The 9,631-nt window shown below is 47.8% G+C and overlaps 1 pseudogene; it reads right to left on the bottom strand.

Moving 5' to 3' along the window:
- Positions 1-310: 310 nt before the first annotated feature.
- Positions 311-1,311, bottom strand: LOC123091255 (uncharacterized; annotated as a pseudogene).
- Positions 1,312-9,631: the final 8,320 nt, after the last annotated feature.

The raw sequence follows: 9,631 nt of genomic DNA, 5'->3' as shown, positions 1-9,631 counted from the left end.
ATGAGGGAGAGGTGATGACGGCGGCGCGCCTTCGGCTCGCACTAGTGATTATAGTCGTCGCTAGGTGATCTATGGACCTGGATGTAATTTTTTATTTCTGGTGTTCTTTGTACTATCTTGACACTCGATGAATAGATTGAAAGTTTTCTAAAAAAGGAAAAGATTAATTTTGAAGTCCGTGGTTATTGCTTAAGCTAACTACTTCTTGAGGAAAGGCCTTCGAGGGCAAAACCAAGAGTATGGCCAGCAGCCATTCTCCTGCTTGTGCACCTCAGGGTAAGGTATATCGTCCACATCACCCGTCCCCAGATCAAACATGATTGCCCAATGCTTCCTGTAGTTGAGGAGGTTGTGCACCAGGTAGTAAACGCAGTTCCCCCTGATCGCAGGGTACTCCTTGGCAGACAGCGCAACGGCGTCGCCACGGGCGAGGAAGAGCGCGTAGCCCCCGAGGTCAGTCACCCTCTCACCGACCCGGAAGGGCCATTCAGCGGGCGTCCAAGCCGGCCTGTAGACTTCCATGAGCGACGGGCGGCGGCCGTGGAACAGCAGCACGAGCAGGAGCTCGTCGCGGCAGGCCACGACGTGCACCGCACGCACGCTGTCCTTCCAATACTTGCGGGTCGGCCACGACTCCGACGCCTGGTTAGGGCACATGCCGAAGCACCGGAGGAGCACGGGAGGGGACGCCGTGCCGAGCTTGAGATCGTAGATGGACAGGTTAAACATGCCGTCTATGCAGTATATGTTCCCCGCATGGAATTCGACGCTGTGGAGTTCCGCGCAAGGAACCTTGGCCGGGCCGCTCCAGGCGGCGTCCCCGGGCCGCCAGAAGAAGAGGATGTGCGCCGTGGGCCATCTGTGCTGGGTCGCGACGGCCACCCAGTGCGTCGACTCGAGCGGGTCGCCGGAGAGGAAGACCTGGACGACTGGACCCAGGCATGGAAGCGGGACCTCGGTGCCGGAGTGGGGCTCCCACAGCACGAGCCGCGTGGGGGACCGGACATCGTCCGCGAGGGCGAGCCAGCCGCGGGGCGTGCCGCAGCAGTACGGGAGGCCGGGTGGGGCCGCCTTGAAGTCGACGCCATGGACGCCGCGAGGGAGCAGGAGGGAGTACTCGCCGACTGGGCCCCGTCCGTCGGGGCCATGTCGGGCGGCGACGACCCACGGGCGGTAGGCGGACGGAGGAGAAATCGAGGCTCGCCAGTGGGCACATACCTGGTGGGCGTGGAGCTGGTCGGCGTCGGCGATCAGGCGACCCGAGATCTCATTGAGAAGATCGGCGGGGAGGGAGGACCAGACGGCGGCCATCGCAAAGCCTCTTTCCTCTCTGCTTCTCCGGGTTTTCAGCTGTTTTATGGTGGCACAGTAATAGTTTGATTCGGCTTCTAACTGGGCAAAAGGTGGTGCGTCGGATATGAACTCGATTAAGAATCCACTCAGAGTGCTTTTGAGCAGACTTTCACGGACTAATGTTTGGGTCTAACTAGGACACATATGATGTGCCTTAATTATTGGGTCTGAATAACTGCCACAGGTGAGGCGTCGACGGAAACCCGCCCGCACGCCTCGTGTGGCATGGACGGGAACCGGCCCGCACGACCATGTCCGCGCGCACAAAAGCACGGCCCGCACGTCCGTTGTGTGCCAACCCCGCCCGCACTGCCCTGTCCGGGCCAGCCGACCCGCTGCCCGCACGACCCAGCAGCTCCCGGCCACCGATCCATCCCCTCTCTCATCTGCCGCCATCGTCCCCCACCTCTCGAACCCCGACCTCCGTCGCCGGCCTTCTCTGGTTGCCATGGCAACCAGAGCAGATCCGTAGGGCACTCCCACCGCAAAACCACAACCCAACCCTCCCCAACACCAGCCCCACACTCCAACCCAGCCCTCCAGAGACGATCATCTAAAACCAGGTGAAAAATCTCCCGATCTCATCCTTCTCATCCTTAAGGTTGAAAATCTCCCGATCGTGTGCTGGATCCATGCTATAGGAGTAGAACACTGCATGGTTCAGTGTATGAAAAATTGACTTGGTCCCCCACCTCTCGAACCCATGTACTACGTTTGATATTGACTTAAGTTCCTAGTTTAATTGACGCAAGTAGTTGGGTATGAAAAATGGATGAGTAGGAATCACTAAAGAAGGACAGGAGGGACAAATTTTGGAGTGAATGGGGCTGGAAAAAATTAATTGCCACTTGTGTATAACGACAGTTGCCACCTTTTGTTGTCAGTAGCTGCCCTATTTTGACTCATCGCTTGCCATCCATATCTTCTATGTGCAAGCAGCAGAAGAATACAAATTCTTGTGGATTGTTGATGCCTACTTGTTCATGCAGTGATTGAGAACACATTGGAAATAAGCGAGACACGGAAAGAATGAATCACGAAGATGGCGCTGATGCTTGGGGTTCTCAAAGGCCAGATACGCCCCCTTGGGATGCAACAGAGTACAGTCAGCTCATCTCTGCAGGGCCGTTGCTACCACTACTAGAACAGTATGCAGGTGTAGGTATGAGGCGTGATAACAAAAGAAGAGAATAGTTGCCATCTTCGCAACGATGAAGATGACATTCTACTTATGTCATACACTGTCATTTTTTCGCAGGTTCTTATGACCAAAACACTCTTAGGGGGCCCCCGTGGTAAGTTCAGTCACAAGGCGCTAACACTGACAAATGTACGGGCAGCCAACTTCAACTAGCTTGTATGGCTAATCAAGGTAATGCAAAACAAGAAAAGAGCACGTACTGCTGTGGACATGAAAAATGAACATGCAAAAAAACTGGCAAAAGGACTCACGAGTTATCACGGGTGAAAATGCAGAGCCTTCATGCAGCGCGTGGCATCAGGCAGTACCAATGTACCTGCCATCAACGTCATACACAGGTGAGTCCATAAAATAAGTGAAGTTGCGGATGATCAATTAGCAGAAGGAGCATAGTTGACAACTACAATTGCCATGACTGGACATCTACAGTTGCCATGTATTAGAAACTACACTTGACATCCCTGGACAACTGTTATTGCCATCCTGGACACCTGCAGTTGCCAGGGGGGAACAATTGCAGTTGCCATGCCAGTGCAACTACATTTGCCATGCCATGGCAACGGCAGTTGCCATGAAGGAACAACTGCGGTTGCCATGCCGATGCAAATACAGTTGCCATGCCAGTAAAACTGCAGTTGCCACATCAGGGGCAACTGCAGTTGCCGTGCTAGCATAAAATGCATTTGCCATGAATTGACCAACCACTAGTATGCGTACAGGTTATTACGCTGGTGGTAACCCGGCAAACGTCTCATGGCAAGCTTCATAAATTGCAGGTGGAGCACGTCATTTTGGTGTCATAGACCACACAAGAAGGTCAAATGCAGCACAACAAGGTAAGGAAAAAAAACTGAACCACAAAAATAGCACTACATTTGTTATTTGTAGATATTTGTAGGCAAAACAATAGTTGCCATGTTTGTTGAACAGTAGCTGCCATGACTGGACAGCTACAGCTGCCATACATGTCCACGCGCAGACTCACGGCTTGCTGTTTGAAATGATGTCGTGCCAAATCACTCGTAGATGGTGTGATCCGTTGCGATACACATGTTATTCAAACAAAAAAATTACTCTCGTACCTGTTTTTTCTATTACATGGCCTACAACTACAGTGAACAACGACGCGGGGACATCTACTGCGGGGAGCTCTGAGCGCACGGAAGACGCGTTCCACCAGCCAGCAGACAATCATGCCACAGACAATTTCGAGTCAGAGTCGAAATGGCAATCATTCCAGCAATACCGACAAGCACCCCTTTGAACACGATCACTGCCAACACTCAGGTGGATGGAACTGCCGCCGATACTGAAGTGAATGATGAAACTGACGACGAGGCACAAGGGGATGAAGATGGCGGGCAATCAGATATCGTGGTACCTCAGCCACCGTACATTGGGCAGAGATTTGAATCGTTCGAAGAAGCAAAGGAATACTACTAGACATATGCAAAGTTCCATGGATTTGCGGTCAACACCGAGTACCATAGGAAAATTAAGAAAACTAATGAGTACAGCAGAGGTGATATGAGGTTCCACAAGGCATGGAGGAACAAGAAGGGGAAAGGTGTTGCGCCTGTCGTTTCGAAACGAAAAAGAGGGATCATTCTCAAGACGGGATGCCCTGTCTGGTGTAAGCTAAATGTAGATGGAACACAGTATGTGGTCACTGAATATTTTGACGAGCACAACCACAAACTCATAAAGAAGTTCGACCTGGTCAAATTGCTAACCGCCCACAGAGGATTCACCCCAGTCGAAAGGCAATTCGTAAAGCTGCTACATGATTGTAACGTCGGTCCATCAAGAATGGTCTAGATACTATCACTCATCCACAACAAAAAGGGGAAACTGAGTAGCATGCCCTACATACCAGCTGACATCACAAATCTGCAGGCCAAGTACCGTAGAGAGAGCAGGCTGGCTGACATAGAGGCTACAATGGCCTACTTCGATGAGAAAGTGAAGGAAGATCCAGATTTTTTTATACAGGATAAGGTTGGACGATGAGGACCGTGTCAGGAACATGTATTGGGTGGATGGTGCTGCAAGGAGAGCCTACAAACATTTCCGAGATTGCATTTCATTCGATGCGACGTACCTCACCAATATGTACAAGATGCCATGCGCTCCATTCATAGGAATAAATAACCACAATCAGTCGTTGCAGTTCGGCTGCGGGCTCGTTCGGAACAAAGACACGGATGGGTACGTCTGGCTGTTCAAGACCTTCTTGGAGTGCATGGATGGACTCACTCTGATGAACATAATAACAGACCAGGATTTCAGCATGCGTGCATGCATAGAGGAGGTCTTTCCGTTGGCAGTGCACAGGCACTGCAGGTGGCACATTATAAAGAAGGCTGAGAAGACGCTAGGACCGTTCTTTGCTGACCGTCCAGAGCTGCACAAGGCATTCGAGCTGTGCGTGGACCACAGTTTGACGGTCGAGGATTTGAAAGGAGCTGGATGCCCATGGTTGAAACACATCAAGTACAAGACAACGAGACGCTTGCTATCCTGTCGGAGAAGCGAATTTACTGGGTGCCCGCCTACTTCATGCAGTGATTCTTCCCCTTTCTGCAGACTACGCAGCGCAGCGAGGGGTTCAATGCTATTTTGAAGCGATACGTGAGCCCTGGAAACTCATTGCTACAGTTTGCCAAGCAGTACACAGCTTTGCAACAAAAAATTCTGGGATCTGAGCTACAACAAGAAGCTACCACCGTGCTAAAGCAGCCGAAATTGCTAACGTATTTACCAATGGAGAGGCAAATGAGCAAGATATACACAAACAAGGTCTTTAACAAGTAAGTCAGTTGCGTTACGGTCTTATTTGCGCAAAAGCAATAAGGCAGTAGGTGCCATATAGAGTGCAATGCAGTTGCCATGATATGCAGTTGCCATGTTTAATGAAATACTGTTTGCCATGCTTGCTCAGCTGCAGTTGCCATGTTCAATGAAAATTCTGTTTACCATGCTTACTCGGATGCATTTTCCATGTTCAATGAAGTGCAGTTGCCATGTTTAATGCACTGTACTTCTATTGGGGCATGTTGGTATGCAAATGCCAATGTCAACTGAAAAATGCTATATTGTCAACACATATGCTGAAATGCAATTGCCATGTTTACTAAAATGCAACATCATTGTTTGTTGAAAATGCAATTACCATGTTTACTCAACTGTAGATGCCATGTTTAGAAAAAAGGTCGTTGCCATGTTTTATGCAATGTGCTTCCATTGGGGAAATATTGGTGTGGAAATGACGATGGCCAGTTGAAAATGCAATATAGTTGCCATGTCTAGTGTACTGCAGTTGCCATGTCTAGTGTACTGCAGTTGCCATGTCTGGTGTACTGTAGTTGCCATGTCTAGTGTACTACAATTGCAATGTCTAGTGTGCTACAGTTGCCATGTTCAGTGTACTATGTTTGCCATGTTCAGTATACTATGTTTGCCATATTCAAACATGAATCTATTTCTATTTCCATGACAACGTAACATGCTACAAAAAAAGATCGCACGATAGATTAACATAAAACACACAAAACTTTGCAGATTCCAGAAAGAAATAAAGCGTGCCAGCATGTTCACGGCTTTCCAGGTGGACGAACATACGTTCAAGGTGTGTTCTATTTTGGGCATGTCGGATTCAGAACCTGAAGACCCGGACAAAGGAAGGAACTACTTCGTGAAAGCCTCGATCGAGCAAGGCGAATATTACAGCCAATGCTGCAAGTTCGAACGGTACGGCATTGTGTGTTGTCACATACTAAAAGTAATGGACCTGAACGCTGTGACACGGATGCCCCGCCATTTCATAAGGCGGCGATGGACTTGGGACGCTGACGACGCGTTGGCACCGCAGACAACACACGCTGTTCTGGTTGTGCATGACGAGAGACTGAGTCAACCATGGAAGCCGTGAGGCATGTTGTGCTGACAAAGAACTATGCTGAGCTAATTGATGAAGCGTGCAAGAGTGATGAGACAGCGAGAGTCGCAGAAAAACACAGGAAGGCACTGAAAAGAGAGCTTGATGAGATAAAGAAGAGGAAAGCTGAGGAATCCTTACACCGGTTCCCCCGCACATCAAGTGTGCCTTCATCAACGGGGCCATCATCTGAAAACTCGGAGATAGGATCTGGAACAACAAGCACACAAACCCAGGTCAAGAACCCACCCCATTCCATCACAAAGGGTCGTCCAAGAGAGATAAGGTACAAATCAGGATTGGAGATTCAAGCAAAACACAAGAAAACAAAGAAAGGGGCGGGCAATCCATGAGCAGAAATTGGGGCGATGTGACATGGTCCCTGTGGACATTTTGTTTTGTACCCTATACGATGAGAATTTTTTTTAAAATTGGGAGAATGACTCTTAAGGGGCATCAGAAGTAGAAGGAAAATTCATTGAGTGGATGAATGCAGTTGCCATGTTATGGGTACTTAATCTGCCATGTTATGTGTAGCTAATCTGCCATGTTATGTGTAGTTAGTCTGCCATGCTATTTTATACTAAATATATGCCATGCTATTTTGTACTAAATATGCCATGCTAGTTGGACTGGATCTGCCATTTTAGTTGTACTGGATCTGCCATGTTAGTTGTACCGTATCTGCCATGTTAATTATGATGGATCTGCCATGTTGTTTGTACTGTATCTGCCATGTTAGCTGTACTGAAAATGTGCCATGGTATTTGAAATGACTCTGCATGACATATATTTCCATAACAAATACGACGCGGTTTAGAGAAACATAGTGTGTTGTGGGCAATGTATGGGAAACAAGTTGGAAAAGGCGTAACGTGCATAAACGGCAGTCAAGGTTGTGGCTACATGATCAACCTACCCCATGCTAGCCGGTGCACTTAGCGATAAAAGAAGAAGCAAAACAGACAAAATGAAAAACGACGATGACTTTCACTACCCATGTATGTTGAACTACATTTGCCATCTGTTTTAAAACATCATAGACGCATTCGAAATAGCAAACCGGTGTTATAAACGATGAAACCATTGTAATAATGATAAAACATAAAAACATACATGCATTAACGCCTAAAATAGGTTCACATCCACACATATGTTATAGATGTCGCTCACACACCACCACTACATAGTAGGCTACGCGGGGTTGCACTCGTAACATAGCACACAAACATAGTTTTCGACGATAACAAAGAGATAGTACCTTACATTCCTCAGCAACAGAATGTAAGGTATGCGTTCGGTGTGTAACACCACGTGATCACTTGTACTTCTTGTTGATTTTCTTGACAGCTTCCTCCATGAACTCGCGTGCTCCGGACCGCTTGTTGAAATCTTCATTCGTCAACCAATTCCATGTGTAGATTTTTCGGAGCTCAACTACAGTTGCAGCTGTGATAGCGGGGACAACTCTGCCTTCCCACTTTGCAAAGTATTCCAGCGCGTGAAAGCCACAGTCCGTCCTGCACGAGAAAAATATTCAGATGAACACGCAAACAGGACAGGCGTAGCAAAGATAGACTTCAATTCAGATGTGACAACAAAAAGAGGGGGTTGCATTGATGTAAACGACACATGAAGGAGGGGGTTAAGAAATTACGTGTTCCCTTGCTTCACAGTCGCCACATACTCAATCGGGAAATGTCTGATCTGGACCTTTGAATGTTCGTAGTGATGGTTCCATGTCTCTTTGAGGTTGTTGATGAAGAATTCGGCATGCGTAGTAAGGTCTGAATCAGCTTCCGAACGGATTGAATCAAGTACCTCAAAATGTTGGTTCTTCAGGTCAAGACAGATCGCATAGTGGTGACCACACTTGTCGTGTGCATCATGAGGTGCAAGATCCTGGAACATGGGGAACATGACCTGCATTTGAAATTGAATAAACGAGAAGCAGACTACACAAAAAGAACAGCAGAGGGACAAAAAAATAGAATCATGTAGAATGTTTGGTTATGGGTGGGGGTAGTTGAAAGAAAGTTGCCGTCCATGTATGAACAAAATGTGTTGTGTATTTTACTATCAAGTTGCCACATAGTTCGCACGGGATGCAAAAATCAAAGATGTCAATGTGCACGGCAGCTGTTGCCACATGAAAACATCTTCGACATAATCACAAGTGCAGAAGATGGCAAAAAACCACACCATGTGAAAAAATAGTGCAGACAGGGAAGGAGTACTCACATATTTCTTCAGTGTGAGCTTGAATTCACCGTGTTGAGCAAAATTCTTCCTCAGGATTTTGTGGTGGAAGTCACCATCCCATATTTTGCAGGTCACACTGTAATGCATGATTATCTTGCCGGCACACACATCGATGTGATTGTTGATGTAGTCGATCCCGCATGCAACTACATTCGTCGACATTTTACCGTTCGGCCTCACGGACTCGGCAAGATCACCCATGTCGATGTACGTCGCTCCGCATTGAATGACTTTGCTTCTGTCCAAACATGAGCTGTATGAAAACGACATAACATGGAAGAATCATGCCTGCTAAGTAAAAAAATATGAAAGAACTAAAACGTAAGCGCATCGTGTATAGAGAGTACGAAGAAGATGAATGGTAAAAAAGGAACAAAGCAAAATGAGAGATTATGGGGTGTGGTCATTTACGCTTTCAACTTCTTCATGTGCTTGCTGCTGGCCCTCGCATTTCCAAACCGCTTGATGATGTCGTACAGCTGGGTCTGTTCCTTAGTGGCCCTGAATTCGGGCTCGTAGTCTTCCGCGGGAGGTGGGTGAACTACCCTCTGCTGTCTCACAGAACCAGGGGTGGCACTTCTGATGGTATCCTCAGGTGCCGTATCTGCAGGCACGTTGGAACTTGATTGCCCTTGCCCTCATGAGGTCTTCCTCTGCAATGCTGCCTCCTCGATCTTGCGGTAAGCTTCATCAAGTGAAGGTGAAATTTCCTCAGGGGTGCCTGCAATGATTCAAAAAATAAAAAGTGTGTTAGGATAAGTAGAAAGTCAGAAAATAGATGGATTGTGAGGAGATGTAGGTAGAAATAGTGGGGAAGTTGCCATGTGTGGTCCAACTACAGTGGCCATATCATGGCAACTACAGTTGCCATGCAGTTG

This window comes from Triticum aestivum, chromosome 1B (assembly GCF_018294505.1).
Source record: "Triticum aestivum cultivar Chinese Spring chromosome 1B, IWGSC CS RefSeq v2.1, whole genome shotgun sequence".
Classification (NCBI taxonomy): domain Eukaryota; kingdom Viridiplantae; phylum Streptophyta; class Magnoliopsida; order Poales; family Poaceae; genus Triticum; species Triticum aestivum.
This window is presented reverse-complemented; position numbering and strand designations above follow the sequence as displayed.